Below are 24112 nucleotides of genomic sequence, written 5' to 3'. Positions count from 1 at the left end.
CCACAAGCAGGACATGAATACAACAGCACCCTCCCACCCATGTTTCCCAGCAACTGGTGTACATAGAATAGATAAGCTTACTGCTTCTGATCCTGGAGGTAGCATAGAGGCATCAGGACTAGTAGCTATTGATAGACTTCTCCTTCAGAAATGTGTCTAACCCCTTTTTAAAGCTATCCAAATTGGTGGCCATCAATACATCTTGTGAGAAGCAGCCCTCTGTCTCCCAGATTACAAACTGATAAATTAAAATGGAACTTCTCTAAGCTACAAAATAAATAAAGTGATATCAGAGGCTTTTCCAAAAGGAGTGCAAGGAATTTCAGAAGGAAAGGAGTAACTGACCCCAGTAAGCAATTTGCATCAATTTTGCTCTCCATATGTTGTATAAATTATGAATAAATTGTGTGCATAATTTAGAGTTTTCCCCAGGCACCAATAATTTGCACAACCTCCATTTTGTACAGGGAATAACCTCATGCTTAACTAGGCTTGGCAGCATTGCACAGGTCATGTTTTTGCATAGATTAACTGTTCCTTGGCATTACCCCAGAGTATTAAAAGTACAAATAGAATTTCCTCCTCTATAAGGACCCCCATTTTCCCAGCAATTCCCTATTGGTATACATATTTCACATCGTCATTTACAAAGAATAAAATAAATATTACTCTCCCCACACACCCCAGTTCCTGTGAGACTCTGTTTCACAGGCAGCAACAATTACACAGTTTCTTGTTCCATGTTTCTTAACTTCTGTTGTTTTTAGGAACTTTCTTCTATAAGTGTGTACATACTTTTTCCCTCTTGCAGATGTCATTGTATGAAATCTATTTACCTGCCATACTAGAGATGCAGTCAGACAAGCACCTACCATTTTCAGAATGTGTAGAATGACATCAGGTTATTGCCCCCTGAAAACAGAGGAATAGCGGAGATTTTACTATGGAGACATGTTGCCGAGTAAGACATGCCCTGACAGCACTGGTACTCTTCCCGTTGGACTTGTTTTGGAAATGGGTCATAAAAAAAGGATGCTGGGTCATTTTAGTGCCTGTCTGAGCTGATTTCATTCATGCCATGCAGTGATCACTTGGTACCTGAGAACCTTAAATGGTTGTCATTGGTTATCAGGTTACAATAGATTCAGGGCAAAAGGAATGACTTTTACAGTCGCAATGCATAAATGGATTCACTCCTACAAGATCTGATGGTGGCCATTACAGCTCAGGTGGTTTGAAAAAACAAACTGATGTCCAGAGAATAGGTAATTAGCCAGGGGAGGCTGGTGGCTCTGATGTCAGTGGGGTGGTAAATCCACTCTGGGTTTCAGTCAGAACCAGTCAGAAGAAATCTAAAGGAGCTATCCAAGGTGTGAAGCAGTTAAATAAAACCTCACTGTACAGAGGCAGTATACCTCAGTATCAGATGCTTGGAACAAACAACAGGAGGTGGCCATTGTCTTCATGCCCTGCTTGTGAGTTTCCAAAGGTTTCCAACTGGCCACTTATTGGAAAGGGAATGCTAATCAATATGAAACTTTGGTCTGATACAGTAGGGCAGTTCTCATGTTAGTATTTCCCAACAATACCGTGGTTGCTGAGTGTGGGTGTGGGGGCTGTCGCTTGTTAGGCACTGATTATTGCTTAAGTTCAGCTTCTACGTCTCGAAAAGCATGAAAGAAAACCACAAGTATCAAAGGAGTTTCTGGATTTTGAATGGAAGTTTTTTAACGTGCTGCATTGTATCAAGCAGATTTTACTCTGATTCATCCCTTCTGGAACTACACTTGAATGAAAATGTATGACAAAGCAAAGTAAGCTGGGCAATGTGATTTTCCTTCAATGGAAAGTATTTTGAACAAAGCTGCAGTTTAAATTGATGGTGTGTTACAAGTGTTACCTGGAAGTGTTTGAAGATGAATCATCCAGCAATAATTTTAGTGTGTTCACTAAAGAGACAGCTGTCCCTGTCTCTATAGTGATTACTGTCTGATAAACATCAGTTACTACCTAGCTTAATGATTTCAGATCAGTAAACTGTAGCTCCATATTAAGATAAGAACTCAATTGGCTGTTCTACTGGATTTGCAAACTTTTGTGCTAGCGATACACTCTTTATTTTTCCTGTGCTATATAAATGAAGGTTCATTCAGGTTAACTTTATGACAAAGCGACCTTTAACCTTCAGGATTTCAGAAGACTTCAACAGGTGTTCAGCGTGGAATGTGAAAACTGAAATGTTGAACAAGCTTCCATCTGTTGTGCACTGAAGTTTGGGGAAATTGATTCCAAATGTGCTTTGGCGGTCTGAAGGTTTCTTATCCATCAGTCTCACATTTAACTTCTCGGCACCGTGCATCTTTGTCTCATTTAGCTGCCATTTGCTGGCTCCACAAAGTTGGCACCTGGTGAGAAAGGCCAACCTAAGTCAATGATAGTATTTCAATACAGAAAACTGAGCTACAAAACAGAAAGATATAAACAGTAGTACACTAGATCAAAATAAAGCTTTTAAGTAATTGCAAGCATATTTCATACATATGGTTTAATTTAATGTGTAATCAAGGGTTACGTTTTTGCTGAAACTGAAACGTTGCTGCACAAGCCTCAGAAGGAACAAAAAGATTAAACTACCATGATAATTAACAGAAACATGAAGGAATACTTGCTTTTTAAAGTAAACTATTTGAAATACATTGTTTATTGCAATTTTATGTGTAATCAAACCAGAGGAAAGGATAACTGTCCCGCACACACACAAATAACAAAAGTAAGCTTTAAAAAAGAGTTCAGTGAGAAAACGAGAATACAGTTAGAATTTACATAAAAGCCATATTTGCCTGTATTGAGAGCCAGAATTCCCGAGAATCCTGGTTTTCATTCAAGAGGTGCATGCTGGCACAGACAACCTTTTGCTCTTGATTTGCTCCTCCCACCAGCAGGAGCGGTTAAACTAACCAGAATCAAGAAGTTTACCATGCCATCTGAACTGGGAGCCCTGTTGTGCCTCCTCCAAGCCGGAATTGCAAACCAACATTTGTTCTTAGCTTATGATTCCTGACTTGTTTGGGAAAAGCATCCAAGCTGGATTCAACCTCATTGTTCATGAGGAGAACAATCCTATACTCTCAGTAGAGCGCTCCAAGTAGTAGTAGAGCGCTCCAAGATCAGAGCACTGCATTCCTTCCCATGCCTTGTCGGCTCTTGCCAACGGGATGGAAGTCAAGAGGGAGGGAGGGCTTACAGTATTTTTCTTCCATCCACGGACCAAAGAAAAACCATTCTCCCCCACTGCCGGCAACAAAAGGGAAACATTTAGATGAGCTAAATGTTTCCTGGCTATGGGGGTGTGGTTGGGGTTCTGACTTTGTAAAGGGAGCCACCAGAGAACCCCCCGCGATGGCTGGGCAGAGCCAAAATTAGGGCAACTCTTCCAGTGAAGGAGCTCTGTCTACTATGGCCTTACAAAGGTTTTCCCACACAAACCTATGGGCCCTGGGAGGCTGAGACCACTGGACACCTGGACTTTAAGATGTACACCTGTTCCCAGCTTCCAGCCAACGAATAAACAGGCACTGGGATGACTGATAAACACTTGGGCAATTGGCACCTTTAAAACTTTTATCTATTTTTTATTTTATAAACATTATAAATTAAATAACTTCATTTTAAATGTATTAGATTACCAGTATTCTAAAGTTGGACTATTTTGTTCCAAAACTAGTGTAGCTCCTGCCATCAGAATAAGAGGGGCTTGCGTAACTCAGTGAAGCCATAAGCTATGCCATGCAGGGCCACCCAAGATGGACAGGTCATGGCGGAGAGTTCTGACAAAATGTGGTCCACTGGAGAAGGAAATGGCAACCCACTCCAGTATTCCTGCCAAGAAAACCCCATGGAACGTATCACAAGGCTAAAAGATATGATGCCGGAAGATGAGCCCCTCAGGTCGGAAGGTGTCCAATATACTACTGGGGAAGAGCAGAGGGGATTTCCAAGTAGCGCCAGAAAGAGTGAAGCGACTGGGCCAAAGCCGAAAGGACACTCAGCTGTGGATGTGTCTGGTGGTGAAAAGAAAATCCAATACTGTAAAGAACAATATTGGTTAGGAACCTGGAATGTAAGATCAATGAATCAAGGTAAGCTGGAGGTGGTCAAACATGAGATGGCAAGATTGAACATCGACATCTTGGGAATCAGCGAACTAAAATGGCCAAGCATGGGCAAATTTAATTCAGGTAACCATTATATCTACTACTGTGGGCAAGAATCCCTTAGAAGAAATGGAGTAGCACTCGTAATCAATAAAAGGGTGGGAAAAGCAGTACTGGGGTACAATCTCAAAAACGATAGAATGATCTCAGTACGAATCCAAGGCAAACCATTCAACATCACAGTAATTCAAGTCTATGCCCCAACCACTGAGGCCGAAGAAGCTGAGGTTGATCGGTTCTATGAAGACCTACAACACCTTCTAGAACTAACACCAAAAAAAGATGTCCTTTTCATCATAGGGGATTGGAATGCTAAAGGAGGAAGTCAAGAAATCACCGGGATAACAGGCAAGCATTGCCTTGGTGTACAAAATGAAGCAGGACAAAGGCTAATAGAGTTTTGCCAAGAGAACACGAGGGTCATAGCAAACACTCTTTTCCAACAGCACAAGAGGTGACTGTACACATGGCCATCACCAGATGGTCAATATCGAAATCAGATTGATTATGTACTTTGCAGCCAAAGATGGAGAAGCTCTATACAGTCAGTAAAAACAAGACCTGGAGCTGACTGTGGCTCAGATCATGAGCTGCTTCTTGCAAAATTTCGGCTTACATTGAAGAACGTAGGGAAAACCACTAAACCATTCAGGTATGACCTAAATCATATCCCTTGTGAATATACAGTAGAGGTGAGGAATAGATTTAAGGGATTAGACCTGATAGACAGAGTGCCTGAGGAACTATGGATGGAGGTCCATAACACTGTTCAGGAGGCAGCAACTCAATCCATCCCAAAGAAAAAGAAATGCAAGAAAGCAAAGTGGCTGTCTGATGAGGCTTTACAAGTAGCTGAGGAAAGAAGGGAAGCGAAAAGCAAGGGAGAAAGGGGAAGATATATCCAACTGAATGCAGAGTTCCAGTGAATAGCAAGGAGAGACAAGAAGGCCTTCTTAAATGAACAATGCAAAGAAATCGAGGAAAACAACAGAATGGGAAAGACTAGAGATCTCTTCAAGAAAATCGGAGATCTCAAGGGAACGTTTTGTGCAAAGACGGGCATGATAAAGGACAAAGAAGGCAGGGACCTAACAGAAGCAGATGAGATTAAGAAGAGGTGGAAAGAATACACAGAAGAACTATACAGGAAATATCTTAATGTCCCTGATAGCCATGAGAGCGCGGTCACTGAACTTGAGCCAGACATCCTAGAGAGTGAAGTCAAGTGGGCCTTAGGAAGCATTAGTAACAACAAAGCTAGCAGAGATGACAGTATTCCAGGTGAGCTATTTAAAATCCTAAAAGATGATGCTGTTAAAGTGCTGCACTCAATATGCCAACGAATTTGGAACACTCAACAGTGGCCACAAGACTGGAAAAGGTCAGTTTACATTCCAGTTCCAAAGAAGGGCAATGCCAAAGAGTGTTCAAACTACCGTACAATTGCGCTCATTTCACATGCCAGCAAGGTGATGCTCAAAATCCTACAAGCTAGGCTTCAGCAGTAGGTGAACCAAGAACTACCGGAAGTACAAGCTGGGTTTCGAAGAGGCAGAGGAACTAGAGATCAAATCGCCAACATTTGCTGGATCATGGAGAAAGCAAGAGAATTCCAGAAAAACGTCTATTTCTGCTTCATTGACCACGCTAAAGCCTTTGATTGTGTGGATCACAACAAACTGTGGCAAATTCTTAAAGAGATGGGAGTACCAGACCACCTTACCAGTCTCCTGAGAAATCTGTACGAAGGTCAAGAAGCAACAGTAAGAACCAGACATGGAACAACCGATTGGTTCAAAATTGGGAAAGCAGTACGACAAGGCTGCATATTGTCACCCTGCTTATTTAACTTATATACAGAGTACATCATGAGAAATGCCGGGTTGGATGAATCACAGGTCAGAATTAAGACTGCTGGGAGAATTATCAACAACCTCAGATACGCAGACGATACCACCCTAACGGCAGAAAGCGAAGAGGATCTAAAGAGCCTCTTGTTGAGGGTGAAAGAGGAGAGTGCAAAAGCTGGTTTGAAACTCAATATTAAAAAAACCAAGATCATGGCATCTGGCCCCATCACTTCCTGGCATATGGAAGGGGAAGAAATGGAAGCAGTGACAGATTTTACTTTCTTGGGCTCCAAGATCACCACAGACGGTGACTGTAGCCATGAAATTAAAAGACGCTTGCTCCTTGGGAGGAAAGCTATGGCAAACATAGACAGCAGAGTGAGAAGCTGCTCAGTGGTAATGTATGGCTGTGAGAGCTGGACTATAAGGAAGGCTGAGTGCCGAAGAATTGATGCTTTCGAACTGTGGTGTGGAGAAGACTCTTACAAGTCTCTTGGACTGCAAGGAGGTCAAATCAGTCAATCCTAAAGGAAATCAACCCTGAGTGCTCATTGGAAGGACAGATACTGAAGCTGAAGCTCAAATATTTTGGCCACCTAATGCGAAGAGAAAACTCACTGGAAAAGACCCTGATGCTGGGAAAGATTGAAGGCAAAAGGAGAAGGGGACGGCAGAGGATGAGATGGCTAGATAGCATCACCGATGCAATGAATATGAACTTGAGCACTCTCCGGGAAAGAGCAGAGGACAGGAAGGCCTGGTGTGCTATGTTCCATGGGGTCACGAAGAGTCGGACACGACTGAACAACAACAACAAGATTACATTTCCCTTGAAAAAGGTTCTATGCCACAATACGTTTTCATTTCAGACTGCCCATCTGAGGCTCCGAGCCAATGTACATTACAACTTTAAACTGGTTTCAAACCAGTTTATCTAAAGGGATCCTGCAGTTTCATGAGGATACTGAGAATTATTTGCTAGAGACCCCTGTCCCCTGCCCAAGCGGCCCCTCTTCCTAGAGCTACAGTTCCCAGAATTCCTGTATTTAGTAGCTGTAATCACTAAAAACAGGTCTGAAACCAGTTTAAAGTTGTACTGTAGATTGCCCCTCCATCTCTCCTTTTGGGGGTTTTGTGGCTACACATGGTGGACCGAAAGATGCCTTCTGCAACATTACACCGTTTATTTATTTTTAAAGATTTCTTTCTGAGGCAGATCTTCAAGGCAGCTAATAACATGATGAAAAATCAAACCATTAAAACAATTAAAGGAATTATACAAATAGAATAAAAACTAATCAGCAATATACACAGAAAACAAACAGAGAAGCCAGCCAATCAAAACAAGTGGTATGAAAATCCTAAGCAAACAGGTTTTTAATCAGCACCTAAGTGCATCGATGAATGAATAAGGTGTTCCAAACTCTGGAGGCCACCCCAGAAAGGGCCCCATCCTCCTCCCGGCCTTTACCTCTGGTTGAAGGTGGGGGCATACAGAGCACAGCCTCAGCAGAAGACCTAAATATGTATAGGGTGTTGCTTATTGGGAAGGGGCAAAATGCAGGGGAGAAGGATTAACCTCCGACTCCAAGCACTGCAGTCCCAAAACTGAATCAGCCCCCACCCAATACTGCACAGCTGCCAGCAGAGGCCAGTGGCTCCAATTTTGGTGGGGCTGAGAATCCATTCTGGGATTCAGTCAGAACCAGCCAGAACTCTAAAGGAGCTATCCAAGGTGCTGGATCCTATCATCAAAACAGATTCAGCACCTGGGATAATTCCTTTAGAGTTCTGGCTGGTTCTGACTGAAACCGAGAATGGATTCACAGCCCCACTGAAATCCGAGCCACCAGCCTCCACTGACAGCTGCTATTATCACTTTAAAAAGCAAACAAGACAAAACCTATGGGAGATCCTAGAAATGGAATGATCTTTTCTAGAAAAAACCCAAAGGGGAAGACAAGCGTTTATCTTCATGGGCAGCAAACGTGTACAACACAGAGCTTTTGAGTTTCTTGCAGCTCCTTTTAATGCTTATTCACTCAGGAATCAGTCACACGGAGGGCTAAACCAGATGAGTCATGGGAGATGACTCATCTGGTTTAGCCCTCCGTGTGACTGATTCCTGAGTGAATAAGCATTAAAAGGAGCTGCAAGAAACTCAAAAGCTCTGTGTTGTACACGTTTGCTGCCCATGAAGATAAACGCTTGTCTTCCCCTTTGGGTTTTTTCTAGAAAAGATCATTCCCATCATGTTCCTGCTCACGAAAATTTAAAGCTTCATCCATTCCAGCATGGTCCTTAGAATGAAAAGCAAATTGTGCACACAGGGTAAAAACATTTGGGACAAATAGACAGGAGGAAAAAGGAGGAAATAAAAACAGAGATCACGGGAGATGCAAATGAGGCTGATAAATGCCTCAGAAAGGCCTAATTTGTGACCTGAAGAGATGAAGAGGGACTCTAACAAAGCGCTGCTTGTCGGTGTACTTCAGACACTCTTGGGCCCACTCCACTCACTTTATAATAAGGCTGTGCAGTGTTTCTGCCCAAAGCCCAAGTTCCAAGCCGACGCGGGCACCAAGGGGGCACGAAGTGGCACGAAGAAGGTCGGGTTGCTCCCAAGTGCCCAGGAACTGGTGGCGGCAGCGGCAGTGACGACAACGACTGCTTCGCCCTGGAACAGGACAACAGCTGCTGGCACGCGTTCTGGGGGCCCAGGCAAGGAGCTGGGGTCTTGCATGGGGCGGCAGGGGAGGCAGCAGGGGCAAAGTGGAATTTGGTCATCCAAATCCCACTTCGCCTCCAGAGGCCGAAACAGGTCGGGGGACCCCTGAATCAGCCCGAAGCGAATCAGGCCCGCCTCGGAAGCCCTGAAGCGGCCTCTGAGGCGGATCGGGGGGTGGGGGGGCTGCATAGTCCTACTTTATAACAAACACAGTGACAACAATCACTTCGGGGTGGGATGGGGGGTCAACTTGATGCCAAAACTTCATTTGATTGCAACACACTTGAGGGCCAGAATAAATAACAAAGGGCGACATGGTGCAAAATGAAAAGTAGAGGAGCTTCTTAAAGGCGGCAGCAGAGGAGGAGGAGCTGCAAGGAATGTACTTCAAATTATCAGGGGGGTGCACAGTTTATTGACAGCGCACGTGCTGTGCATGCGGAAGGCCCCAGTCCTGTCCCAGGCACCTCCAGTGAAAGATCCCTAGGTCAGAGCGAAAGGCCCTGACGGAGACCTCAGAGAACTGCTACTGGGATAAAATGGACCAATCCTCTCTCTTAATGGAAGGTGGTTTCCTATATTCAAATACATTCATTTGCAGAGGGGTCTATCACTGAATTAAGAGCAGTGAAATAAGCAGGGAGTAGTAGTAGCTGCTTCTGGGCTGTTGTTGTTCAGTCGTGTCCGACTCTTCGTGACCCCATGGACCATAGCACGCCAGGCCTTCCTGTCCTCCGCTCTCTCCCGGAGTGTGCTCAAGTTCATATTCATTGCATTGGTGATGCTATCTAGCCATCTTATCCTCTGCCATCCCCTTCTCCTTTTGCCTTTAGTCTTTCCCAGCATCAGGGTCTTTTTTTTTCAGAGCTTGTAATCAGGTAGTCATATTAATGGATTAAAAAAAGAGGGCCAAGGTCCTGAATTTTCCATGTGTGTGCAGAAGCGGAAATGGTGGCATTTCCGCTTCTTGCTGTGCAGGGCTGAGTAAAGCAGCACCTGCTGAAATCCCCTCTTCTGTACAGTGATTTTAAAAAATCTTAAAAACTACAGGAGTCCTGCCTTCCCTGGCATTTGGTCCCCTTAGTTCCTGCAGCCTTCAAAGAGTGACAATTGCTAATATTGGTCACATTCCAGAAAATCATATCTGGCAACTGTGGGCTAAGTACTTGAAGGGAAAGGTTAGTGAGGCTCACGGCCTGATCCTATAATATGTATGCAGAGCTAAAACCCACTGTGTACTGTGGGAGTTACTACCAGGAAAGTGTGCATGGCATCGCAGCTTTAATTATCTCCAGATGGAACTAAGAGCTTTTCTGTACAATGCATTGGTTGTGCACTTGCCATACCCTACTCAGGGTTGTTTATGCATTCTTTAGACAACATCTTGATCCTTCAGTTTCCCTTCTTTGTTTAAACAGCACTTTTGGTGAGGTTTTTTTTAGAGCAGGAAAAATGTGGTCCTATTTGTGAAAGCGACGGAAAGATGTCTTTTTCCACTTGTGTAATTGGACTATTCTGCTATACCACTGTGCCACCCAGAGGTTATATAGCAGAAAAGCAGAAAAGGAAACACTCTTCGTGTAGTAGGGATGTCAGAGAATTCCGCCACAGATCTCGGGGAGGCCGAATGCCAGCGCATTCAGCCCCCCGAAATCTGTGGCGAAACGGCCTGCCCCCCCCGCCCCCCCGCAGATCCCCCTGGGACGAGACTTACCTGGGGCGGATCTTCTGGGTGGCGGTGGCTCCGGTGGCGGCTCCAGCGGTGGTTTGGCGGCAGCGGCGGCGGCCGCCATTTCCTGTGTAAAAAAAAAAAAGACGTGATAGGTTACGTAAAGATTTATGTAGCCTATCACGGCTAGGTTAAAAAAAAAAAGTGATAGGCTACGTAAATCTTTACGTAGCCTATCACATCTGACTTTAAAAAAAAAACACGCGCGTACGCAAATGGTGGCGGCTATGGCCGCCGCCATTTGCGTTCTTTATTTTGGCCCGTCTTAGTCTACGTAAATATTTATGTAGACTAAGACGGCGAAAATAAGGGGAACGCAAATAGCGTCCGCTACGCTATTTGCGTTCCCCTTATTTTTGCCGTCTTCGTCTACGTAAATATTTACGTAGACTAAGACGGGCCAAAATAAAGAACGCAAATGGCGGCAGCCGTAGCTGCCGCCATTTGCGTACGCGCATGTTTTTTTTTTTTAAGTCAGATGTGATAGGCTACGTAAAGATTTATGTAGCCTATCAAGGCTGACTACAGGGACGCAAACGGCGGCGGCTACAGGGACACAAACGGCGCAGAGCGCCTCCCCCCCTGGCCAGGATTCCGGGGGGAGGGACGGAGCACCTCCCACCCATCATCAACATAATCCGCGAAAGGTAAGTCACTTTCGTACATCCCTATCATGTAGTTCTTGGATCTCAATTCTGCAACGAAACCAAAAGTAGATACAATGGATGAACATCTTCGTGTAGAAAAGTTAATAATGTAGAAAAACAGCATTCCCTCCTGGAGCTGTTCTACACAAGGCTGTTAATCAGCTGTATCTACTTTCGGTTTCATTGCAGAATTGAGATCCGAGCTCTCAGTTGTTGCATTTCCTTCTTTTCTCCTACATAACCTTTAGGTGTACTGTGCTTTAGTGAAATAACACAATTTTGGACTGCTTTGGAGGCTGCCCAATTTGACTTGAATCTGAATCTGAGTCTGAATCTGAATCTGAATCTCTCTTCAGAAAATCTGATTTTTTTTGTGACACGCCATCGAGTCACAAAACTTGGGAAATCATCAAATGGCTGATGAAAAATTGAATCACCAAAATCATCATTTTTGCTTTTGGATAGAATTCTATGAAATTTGCAGGCGTCCCCTTCTGAGGGAGTGAATGGTGCAACATTTGGGCAAACAGGTGTGGGTATTTGTATGCAAGTAGCCTTTCTTTAAGAAAGGGAACGGCTGATTACTTTTTTTATTTCAAGCAGAATTGGATGAAATGTGCAGGCATAGTTGACCCTTCTGAGGGGATGAAGCCTGCCAAATTTTAGACAGACAGATGCAGGATTTTTTGTGCAAAAACAGCCTTTACAGTTTGGAGTTTTAGAAAATGGAATTTGCTTACCCTGCTGTTTGGGGGAGGGGGGATTTGTATGAAAATCACATATCATAGAAGTGCCACTATGGATGTAAAAAAAAAAGAAAAGGTAAAGGTGTCCCCAACCAGTCGTGTCCGACTCTAGAGTGTGGTGCTCATCTCCATTTCTAAGCCGAAGAGCCAGCGCTGTCCGAAGACGCTTCCGTGGTCATGTGGCCGGCATGACTGAACACCGAGGTACACGGAACGCCGTTACCTTTCCCGCCAAAGCGGTACCTATTTATCTACTTGCAATTTCTTGCTTTCGAACTGCTAGTTTGGCAGAAGCTGGGACTGAAGACGGGAGCTCACTCAGTCACGCAGCACTCGGGTCTCTAACTGCTGTCTTGCCGACCTTCCGGTCTGCAATTCAGCGTCTTAACCACTAAGCCACTGCGGCAAAATTTCATTAGGACAAGTGCAGCACCTAGGAAGTTACAATGACTGAAAAACAGTTTGGGGCCTTTGTTCTTAGCACTGTGCCAAACGTTTCAATCTATTCATTTTCAGCAATTTGTTGGGGAGAGGGGCAAAAGAAATTGCACCTGAAAATTTTGAGAAGGGGTCAGAATTTTGGAGACTTTTTTCAGGGTGCAGGGCTTCCATGCTTACCTTACTGTAAGGAGGTGGCTGAGGGTTCATGTGTGCTCTTTATTTTACAAATGTTATCCCATTCTGTCCTTGCAGCTTCTCCAGCTGCTTGCGCTTTCTGAAAAGCCCCTTAACGAGAACTGCCTCCCATGGGGCTTTCCAGTGCTGCTGCCTGCTGAGTGCCTGAAAGCTGAGCGAGGCACTTTTGGTTTAGTTTTGTAGTTGTTAAATGTCCTTTAAACAGCAACAATGACTCCTCACCCAAGGCTCCTTCACAGGGAGCTTTTATCCTGCGATGGAGATGGCTCCTACTTGACACCGTGAACCTCCAAGGCGTCTCGTGCACTAAATGCCCTTTGTTCCGTTTTCAAGTAGATCGCAGACAATGAGCTATCAGATTACACCGTTGGTTTCCGCTTGAGTTCCCTCCGCGTAAAGAGGGAAAGCGGCAAGGAGAGGAGCGAGATCAATGCAAGAGAATGGAAGACTCAGATATGGGGAGAAGGAAGGGGAAGAGGAGGGGGGAAAGGAAGCGGGTGAAAAAGGGAGTCGTGATCCTGCATTTAAAATGGACGCAGGAAGCTCCATTGTAAATGCAGGATTTTAGGCTGGTGTAGAGATGCCCTCAGTTTTCAGGCACTCAGCAGACAGCAGCACTGGAAAGGCCCAAGGGAGGAAGTCCTGGGTAAGTCCTCTAGGGGGCTTTACATGAAGCTCAAGCAGCAGGAGAGGCTGTGCAGACTGATCAGGATAAAAATGGTAAAATAAAGAGTGTGCATACCACCCACCTCCTTATAGTAAGGTAAGCAATGGAGAAAATCCTGAGAGGTTTTTCCGAAATTCTCCAACATCTCTGCGAAAGAGGCAAAAAAATGACTGCCTCTTGTGCAGGGAAATAAAAAGGTTGCGAAAGGGCAGGTCGGGTTTTGGCAAAGCACTATCCATTTTGTTTTCTGCTCAGTTGCACCACCAAAGTCACAGAAGCTTTAAATGCTTCATCGTTGGCGGAATAGATGGATGACACCTTACTGAGAAAATATATGGAAGTGTACACTGTAGAGCTTATGCACTCTGTATAGCCTTTAACATAAGAACATAAGAAGAGCCTTGCTGGATCTGACCAAGAGTCCATCTAATCCAGCATTCTGTTCACACAGTGGCCAACCAGCTGTCGACCAGGAACCCACAAGCAGGACATGAGCACAACAGCACCCTCCCACCCATGTTCCTCAGCAACTGGTGTATATAGGCTCACTGCCTCTGGTATTGGAGGTAGCACATAGCCATCAAGACTAGTAGCCACTGATAGCCTTTGCCTCCAGGAATTTGTCTAACCCCCTTTAGACAACCTCCCAGTGATGGCCTCCAAACTGGTGGCCATCACTACTTCCTGTGGTAGCAAATTCCATAGTTTAACTATGCGCTGTGTGAAGAAGTACTTCCTTTTCTCGGTCCTGAATCTCCCACCAATCAGCTCCATGGGATGATCCCGGGTTTCTAGAGAGGGAGAAAAATGTCTCCCTATCCATATTCTCCGCACCATTCATAATTTTGTACACCTCTATCATGTCTCACCTTTTTTTTCCCCAAGCTAAACAATCCCAGCTGTTGTAACCTTTCCTCACAGTGGAGATGCTCCAGCCCCTTGATCATTTTAGTCGCCCTTTTCTGCACTTTTTCCAGCTCTACGATAACTTTTTTAGGTATGGTGACCAGAACTGTACATAGTATTCTAAGTGTGGTCACACCATAGATTTGTATAAAGGCAATATGATATTGGCAGTTTTATTCTCAAATCCCTTCCTAATTATGCCTAACATGGAGCTTGCCTTTTTTACAGTGGCTGCACACTGGGCCGATATTTTTATTGAGCTGTCTGCCACAACCCCAAGATCTCTTTCCTGGTCAGTCACTGCTAGCTCAGATCCCTTCCCTGGTTTTGTGGGCAACTTGTTGTGTAACACACACAGAGTGTTAGAGTAGTGATTACAACCATAAAAGCCTACTTGCTTGTAAAGCCTTCAGACCCCCCCCCCATTCTTTCAGACAGTGAGGGGGTGTCCTTCTTGTTCTTTGTTTCAAAGAGAGAATCTTAGCTCATCACTGGGCTTTACATTAAGCAGTGGGAGAGGAGGTGGCAGAGGTCGCAAGGGCATCTCCTCTCCCATGCTTCTCTGCCCACCCTCTCGCTGGCTGCCTGGAGCTCATGTGTAGCCCCTATAATAAGTTTCAGGCAGGCACCATCTTTAGCAAGAAGTTGGTACCCTGCTTTCTGTTACTGTAACCAGAGGGAAAGTGCTGGAGAAACTTGACTGCGGTTGTGGGGGCTTGACAGGACTCTCCACACCTGGCTGGGAGTTGGTGTCAGCAACAGCTACCACCCACTGAACAAGCAGCAATGGTTATGGCATCTCCCAGTTAGTGCTGGCTCTCAAGACATTCCTGGAAGCCCTGAGTGCTGCTGCCGCCTTTTCTGCCACAGACGCACCATCACAAAATGCAATGAAAACACAGGAGTAGCTTCTACATAGTGCTTCCCAAAAGCACTGTGATTGGAAGTTAAAAGCAAATGGTTGGAAGGCAGAGCCGTTGGTCACAAAATTATACCCCCTTCTCTCCTTTCCTCCCTCTCTCCCCAACCTAAAATTTTCCTTACATGTATAGCTGAGGGGTGGGGGAATGTATCTATGTTTGCAGACACACTGTCTGTGTCTCTGAGTCTCTCCGAATCTCTGAATCGCTCATGAAGTGGGGGGGGGGGGATTCCCTTCAGAGTAAGTCAGACAACCCTTGATTCACTTCACATGAATACTGACTCTGTCAGAATCTGCCCAGTTTGGCTTGCAATTCATCCAATGCACACTGCTATTTATATCCATATGTTGGCCTTAATTAATTTCAAAACATATGTGTTAGATTTACATGTTCAGCCCTCCTGTGCCAACCACTGATGCCTCACAACCCTTACCAGACTTGATTTCCATTTGATCTGCCACTGGCAATTGAAAACAGTGAGTTTACAGATCGTAACAAAGCTGAAGAACACAATAATTATATAGCCTTTTATACCTGTCTTAGAAAATATATTTAACATGTCAAACACAGAGATCTGTCCATTTATTTATGAAATGTATAGCCAGTCCCATCCAGAAAGCTTGGGATAGGTGTTCCAAAACATAAAGACATCTATCTGTTAAAATAAAACAGATAAAATGGTACAGATATTATAAACTCCAGCCCCATACTATCCTATCCATAGCTATTAAAAAACCAGCTAAAAGTTCATACACCACTTCTGGAAGGTGGTCATGCCCAGTTTTTGGTAAACTTCCAGAAAAGGAATGATTCCACAGTTGAAGGGCAGCTACCAAACAATCTCTCTTAAAAGGATTCTGTGGGTCAGCCTTAGAGACTGCGATGGGACATAGGAGTGAAGACTGTTTTTCAGATAGACTGGGCCATTCAGAGTGTTGTAAGTCATAATCAGCATTTTGAATTGATCCCAAAAGGTGATAGATAGGCAGCCACTGCAAGCAATGCGATGCTAGCGGAACAACCTCCCAGCCACCCACTCATTTCCATCAGGAGGTGGAGCGCTTCATACTGCTATACCAGCAGTAGCTTCCAAGCTACCATCCAGTCTTAATATCCAGCTCATCTATCCTTCTAAACATGGCATCCATTTCAGCTGAAAATGTCCATTAATTATTTGCTGCTTTTTCTTGATACACTTCTCTGTGCTGAATGTAAATGCAAGTCCCCAAAGTTTTAATGGTAAACCAGGCCATGAGTTCCACTTACACAGGCTTCCTTGGGGAGGATCTACACTGGAGCCCCTTTCTGTGAAGTAGCACTGTGCTGGTATTTTTTTCCAAATGCCATTACTGCTTGGTGGGCACATTTTAATGAACACAGCTCAGTATCTACTGTTATTAACTTCATCAAGTGCCATACACCACTGCATAATGCTGTAACCGCAGGAGAAGTAGGAGGAGTTTGAAATGTGTCCCTTTGTAATGCAAATTTGCACCACATATTACTCTGTAGTGCCTGTAGTGGAAGGAATGGTTGTAAAATCCACCTTTATGCTCCCCTCTCCCTATCCACCAAAAAACATTCCCCAATCCCGTCTGTAAACCAACACAGAAGCCAATGTGCCCCTCTCCCATGCAACCCCTATTGTTATGGCTCACCTGAGTTTCCTCTTGCCCTGCTTGGAACACTCCTTGCCCAAGAGTAAACCTCAGTCAACTCAATGTAACTTACTTCTGAGTACACAGACATTGTCAGCTAGTACATTTTTTAAGAAAGGCGATGAAAAGAAGAAGAGGGAGAACTAAGAAGTCTTGAAAAGACATTCCAAACTTTTTTTTTCAAATGAGGCAGGGTGGTGGAAGGGAGAATCATTCATTTCACTCTCTGTTTCACTGGGCAAGGCACAAAGAGAGAGAGAAGGTAAGCGGGTGGCAGGAGGGAAGCCCATTAGAGGGAGTGAGGTGAGAAAGCTGTCAAAAACAGGTGATGGCTGCCCTTCTCCTCTGCTGCTTTGCTTGTGGGGCTGCAGAGGCGCATGATCAACCACTGAATTTTTTAAACAATAAGCACTTACGCAGGAACAGTTTAATCAGGAACATGTTTTAGTCACAGATACAGAGCTCTGTAGGTGCAAATTGGCAAATACTGTTTTTAAAACATGGCTGTTGATGATGTTCCCCAGCTATGAGGGTCAGCAAATGGAGTATAAACCCCAACTTCCTCCCCATAGAGCCACTCCCCTCCACTGAAGGTGAAAGGCCAAGTGGGAATAAAAGTTGCTGAATCATTTCTGTAGGCTGAAGCCACTCCCAGCAGGACAGGTTACAGTACCGCAAGGTTAGCATACACCGGAATTTATACCACACAGAAACCACAAGATAGAGGGGAAAAAAAGAACTGTGATAAAAGTAATCTGAAGAAATCTGGGATATACTGCATTGTGTACCGCATCAGTGAGATAGACGTTACAAGGATGGGAATAAACCTTCATGTAGATTGGCCCTTTGTCTATGGGTGGAGATGGAAAACAGTGCACTGAAAGTGGTTTGAAGCAAAAAGCCTGCTTGCCAGAGGTAATGGGGAGGAGTGTACACACCCTTAGAAGCGACCCTTCTTTTAAACCACTTTCGGCTCTCTGAAAAACCTATACTCTGTCTTCAGCCTGTGGACTTCAGGAAGAGAAAACCAAGCTCATTTGTCTATGCCATGCCTTTAAAAACAAAAAAAACACAGACCGGCTTGCCTTGACTAACTCTTTGGAATTTCTTCATCGCCCTGTAGACAAGGCTTCCTGAGGAATGAAAAATAATACTTACATTGTTTGGTATGTTGTCCATTTACAGTTAGGTCTGTTGTTATTTTTTTAGACAGAAGGACATTAAAATTCAGTGCTGCTCCAATTAAACCAATTATAACTGGAAATATTTACTAAGGACACAATCCTAAGCATGTTTAGATAGGAAAAAAGTCCTACAACTCCCAGCATGCCTCAGCCTGGGGCATGCTGGGAGTTATAAGACTTTTTCCTGTCTAAACATGCATAGGATTGTGCACTTAGAAGTGCTTCCCTTCTATACAGGGTAAGTTTTAAAAAATAATTCAATGTCAGTTTCCCTCAGTTTTCTTCTAGTTCTTTGAGGATGGAGAAAGATTAAGTAGGATTACTACAGTCAGAATATTAATCCAATATGGGCATTCATTAAATATGAACCTTTAATACCTTTATGACATTCAGAAATTCAGCAAGTGAACATTTTTCCCATCGCTGTATCTATATGTTACATTTGTTTGGGACAAAGTTAAATCAACTGCTGAATTTCTGGCCATCCTGTGTTTCTAAAAGGCACAGCTACCATGCTAGGAAAAGACCTACATATTGTATAACTCAGTATACTTATAAGCTTACTATTACTCACAAACAGAGCAAAGTTCCAAGAAAGCAAAATGTCTGGGCCATTTCCACATCCAGAGAGAGTGGCATATCAGTCAAGGCACTGACAGAGCTGCCATGCATAGCAACAGGGAACTCTCCAGAGACTTTAGGAAACCATGAAACCGCCTCTGAAGGTGGACCATTTTAATTGGTCACCCACCCTTGCAGAGGCTAAGGGTCATGGAAAATCTAAATCCTACTAAGCAGTGATCTCTCCGGGACAAAATTCACCCCACCCCATAGCATCTTTCGTGGCATAAAATGCATACAGTATAACTTTGCCATATGAGTGGGACAAGATATTGAGACAGACTCGTGTCTCATAGCTGTCATGGAGGCCATGAAACCCAGATCTGCAGCTGACAGACATGCCTTAGCATGAATATTGAAATCCCTCAGAACAACCAGCCTGGGGGACACCAACACCACACCTGAGTCCTTTCTGACCAGCTTGGGTGAGATGACTGTTCAGGAAGGCAGAAGGTACCCCAACAGAATCCCATTCTGTATCAAACTCTCACCTTAAACTGAAGGACTGCTAAATAGGGCCCCTGTATAGGGAGACAGCATCATGATAGATCCATGACCCCGCTTCCCCAACCATCAAACCTTATCTTTTGCTTAACAGAGAAACCTAGTGGAGAAAACTGGGAAAGGTTAACTCCTGCTTTCTCCAATCAGGACTGGAACCACTACTTGGTCAATTAGACTAAATAGCAATTTAATGAAGTAGTTGGAAAATGACTTGTATTAATATGTTCTTTTGAGATGTTGGATTTTAGATATTAAATTATTAGTGTTTTAGGCAGCTGTTTTACCCATTTACATGGATTATGATGCAGAATGGCTTGTTTTTATTGGATGTAAACTGCCTTGAGCTCTTGAAAAATATGGAATAAAAGGGGTATTTATGAACAATTTAAAAAAGGTCTCCATAAATAGTCCTTTGGAACGCTCATCTCCCTGTCCATGACATAAAGCTTTCTCAGGTTGTATAGACACAGGGCTTTCCCTTGCAAAGGATCTAGTACACATCTTTCCCCCAGTGATCTCAATTCTTGCAGGCAAATTGATTTTTTCTAGCCATTTACACAACATGGACACCCCAAGACTGCGTGAAGCAGCCAGGTATGCTTAGGGACGGCACTCAATCAGCTTGCTGACACGTACTGTACATCCAGACACTATAGGACCTTTCAGCCAGCATGCATGCCTGCATACATGAAGCCAGCATGCATAAAGGCAGATGGCCAGCATAGACCCAGACAGAGCGCATGCATAGATAAACTACCTTGCATGCAGGAAGACCACTGGCATGCAGCCACAAAGGCCTACATTATGTCATCTATTTACTTCGTGTGTGTTCAGGTGCTGGGTCAATAGTTCACTATGGTTCCTAATAAATGTAGATGCCGCTTCAGACATAGCTGTCACTTTGGTGTAGGAACACTCTTGCATACCACATATGCGTATTGTCATCTGTGATGGGCACACTCATCCATTTCACATGGGCATATTGTGGGAATGGACTACAGCTTTCCACTGTATGAACAGGCAGAACAGGCATGTATGTGCCCATCATATGTGACAGCGTTCATGTAGTGTACATGTAGTTTTCTTACCAAAAAAGGGATATTTTATAGAAATTTGTTATGTCAATTCAGGAGGGAGAGGATGGCCTGTCAGATCACTGGTGGCCATTCCTACCATATGATAGAGTTTTCCCCTCTGTAATTCTAACATGGCCCAACTATTCAGTGAAACCTATGAATTGAGCCTGTGATCACAGAGCTGAAGAGCATTCATGCAGTGCCAATAACACCATCACATAAACTTTGCATCCAAAATAAAATACTGATAAATGTCCTGTTACCTCGTTTCTTTTTGCTAGCCTAGATGACATCTCTCTCTTTCTCTTTAGGAGTTTGCCAGTTTAAATCCCATGGCAACTGTTTAGGGGGAAATAAGCCTCATTCACTCATCCATCATTTGAAGAAGTCAGATCATCCTTGAGACTTTGCAACTAAAGCCCTTTGGGTTTTGCAGGCAGGTTTAGCAAATACGTAACTCTGTTTAAAATAATGACATCATAATTTTGGACTCCTCAAATATGTATTTTATGTAAGCTTCCATGTTTCCCCCTGCAATTTGCTCAAAACAGGTTATGCCTTACTAAAATTAATTAACAGCAAATAAAGATTTGTACAAGTGGTCAGTGGACAAAGGTCCCCACAGCTCCATGCCAGCTGGGAAAGGCAAGTATTGTACTCATGTACTCCATCGTAGAAAATAAAGCTTGTTTCTTCTTGATATGGGATTAATGTTCCTCTTCCCAATTGCTTTGAAATATGGGGTTTATAGCATTTCTGACAAAAGGAGCCTGAGTGCATCCATGATCCAGAAATCCTGTGCAATCCCATCATCCTTCAGACATTTGCATACCACAGTACGGCCTTCTCCAATCTGGTGCCCTCCAGATGCTTTGGACTGTAGCTTCCAGAATTTCTGACCATTGGCCCTGCTGGCTGAGGCTACTGGGAGTTGAAGTCCAAAGCACCAGGTTGAGGAAGACTGCCATGGTTGATGGCGACAGTTTTTTCTGTGTGATGACACCTGCCATCTCTCAAATTCCTAATCTGTTTGGATGAATAGCATGAGGAAATCCACAAGGACACCCCATCTGATTGCTTGGTTAATCTTTTCAACCATTGGCAGTAGATTCATAGCTTGACAACAGCTGGAACCGATCATCCAAACTGCAATTCAAAATTTCAGCTGATTTCATGCATCACAAACTTTAAAAATAAACCATGAAATACATTTCTGCACCATATAATTCACCCAGATGTACAGGTATTTTGTAGTAAAATTAATATAAAATCTTATATTAACAGCCAGAGCCAAAGTCTAAGAGTTTGGAAGTGAATCTAAAAGGCCAAGCTCAAGTCCTAGCTGAACCTGTACCAACAACTTCCTGTGTCCAGGATGTACCCTAGACACAGGAAGTCTGTGGCACAGGTTCAGCTAGGACTTGAGCTGATGGCACCATTGATAGCACCATATCAACAATAAGAATAATAAAGGTGGCATGGTGGGAGCGAGACTGATTCCACCCTCCGTCCAGTATGTGATCAATATATGTCAACATTGACAGCACTACCCTGTGTAAGGATTAACAGCAGTCTAAGATTTTCAATCTTTGTTTTTATTTTAAATATATCAACAGCACAGGATATACACTGTATTTTTAAATGTTCACACACAAGTCATCCCAAATGCTATCCTTTGCCAACTCGAATATATGTTATGCTTGACATAGTATTTATTTATTTAAAACTAGTGAACCCTGGTTTCACATGGGTTGGAATATATGTCCCATCTGAGCAAAGCCATGGCTACTTGCAATCCTAAACACAGCCCCTGCATGGTACACACCTGTTGCCCCCTGACGAAGGGGTCTGTCCACTCCATTCCCCTCTGGTGGAGGGGGCAGCTGTATAACTCTGTCCCTGGGACTACTTCCTCCTGGCTTCAAACTGTACTGACTACAAAGCTATGCACTGGTTAGGGAAATCTGCCATCTAGAGAATGAAGATGGTACTACATGCTTCAAACAGAGCCACATTTCAATTAATTTAAATTAATTCATGCCTTTCAAAACAAAATAAGCCTGAAGTTGGCGTCCCTATGATATTCTTAGTTTGCATGCCAAGTTTCAGGTGTCTAGGTTTCAAGGTCTTGGAGCTACGGCACTGAAGGATAGATGGACAGACACACATCCTTTATTATTAGAGATATGTATATAATGCCCTTCAGCAGAGTTTCCTGGGCAATTTACCAAAAAAGTAGTGATATCCTATATTTATGAGAGGGCTGAGGCAGGGAAAAGAGGGTAGACTTTTTCCTGTTCCACAGCCCTCTTTTTGGCAGCAAAAAGGGTTATAACCATTTCCATACCAGTACCTTCAGCTAATCGATGCAAGTAGTTCAGCAATGCACAACAGCCATATTCACACATTAGTCATGTGTGGGGCAATCATGCCTAGGAGAGGGCACAGGCAGCATAGCTTTTCCTCTTCAGGCATCCACACTCAACGCATGGATGTTGCCGGTGCGGGGCTAGACTAGCTAATATGTGTGATGTCAGGGTAAGACAGGCAGCACAGCCCCACTCCCTCTTCTACTTATGATTGTGCTACACACGTAACATGTGAATAGGGCTAATGGGGATCGACAGAAATATTGTATTTTTTAATTTGCTCCATGTAGAATGGTATATCCCAAATCTTTTAACATTTGCACAGTTCCCAAAAATTGTCAGATATTTGCATGGGTTCCCTTCAGCACCAATAGTTATTGAGGATTGGATTAAAGATTTGTTTGTGCCAAATGGTGTACTTCTAACCCCCCCCCCACCAAAATTCATTTCTCCATATCCATTACCATAATCTGATAGCATCATGAGCCCCTCAGATCTTTCCCCCAACTTCTTCTGGAAGGGAATAGACATTCTGAGAGATTAGCATTTGATATATCTGACCTATGAGTTCCCTGCTATACCATTGGTAGGACATGTCATTTGTTCTTGTACACTTCTGCATCTCAGAGGAGCATAGCCAGTAAAGAAAAAAGTGGCAACTCTAAGTGGCAGTCTGGTTCTCTGTATAAGACTCTTTGGACTGGAGCCAATAATTTTATATATGTGTATGTCCATCTATAGTATAGTATATAGTATAGTATAGTATAGTATAGTATAGTATAGTATAGTACTATAACTACACATTACTAACAGTATATGGATTTAAAAAAAAAAAACATTCAGTTTAAGAGAACCTTTAATGGGCTTACAAATTCACTCATCCCAGAAGCATGGGAATTATATTAAGATGCCAGCTATAGTTGCTGTGACATGTATGCAGTAAGCATGTTTTGCAGTCTTCCATAGTGTGCTCACTTACAGTTTAGTGCCATGCACCCACACCTTCCCTTGGTCATTCAGCCAGCAGCCCCCGTCCCCATGTTTGTCATCAGGTTTCTCTGAAAACTGGAAGTATCGCACCCCCTCACCAAGTTGATTTTCTATGCCAAATTGCATTCTGATAGGACAAATCACCCTGGTTTTATGATGAGTAGAATCATTAGGCTGCAGAATGCTGAAAAACCAGGGCTCCTTAACTATGAAGATATTTCTGCAGCTCCATAATTGGGGAATGATACTATAAAATATTAATAACTATGTCCATCACTGCTTCTGCTATAGAAAACCATCAACTTTTGGTGGCAGGGGTAGGGCAAAGCCCAGCTCTCCATTTTTCATCACTGCTGCTGTCATTAAAAAGCTTTTAACTCACTGTAGCCAAGGGAGGGGCCAAATTCAGCTCTCCAAGCTTCCACCAAGAATAATTTTCCATCGAATTAATCTTATTTTTTTTGTACTGATGATTTTGTACTGAAGTACAGCAACTGTTTTGTACAATGGTCACTTTCTCACCTGCCTTGAGCATGCCAACGGAAAAGTGGAATATAAATCGAATAAATGAATATATAAGCAAACAAGATATAAAGGAATTGTTGCACCTTCATTATATTTAGTATAACTGTAATTATTAAAGATATTCTATTGTTATATTGTG

The 24112-nt window shown here is 43.5% G+C and overlaps 1 long non-coding RNA gene across 1 annotated transcript; it reads right to left on the bottom strand.

The window, feature by feature from the left end:
* Window positions 1-1707: 1707 nt before the first annotated feature.
* On the bottom strand, window positions 1708-12636 carry LOC146350440 (uncharacterized). Its single transcript, XR_014788852.1, has 3 exons — window positions 12533-12636; window positions 10507-10588; window positions 1708-2405 (listed from the first exon to the last, which is right to left on the bottom strand). It is a non-coding gene; the product is annotated as an uncharacterized LOC146350440 (long non-coding RNA).
* Window positions 12637-24112: the final 11476 nt, after the last annotated feature.

The sequence above is a fragment of the Heloderma suspectum genome, chromosome 3 (assembly GCF_057233095.1).
Source record: "Heloderma suspectum isolate Gila_16-S chromosome 3, 16-S_ref, whole genome shotgun sequence".
NCBI lineage: Eukaryota > Metazoa > Chordata > Lepidosauria > Squamata > Helodermatidae > Heloderma > Heloderma suspectum.
The sequence above is the reverse complement of the archived record's forward strand: the minus strand, read 5'-3'. Positions and strand labels throughout refer to the sequence as shown.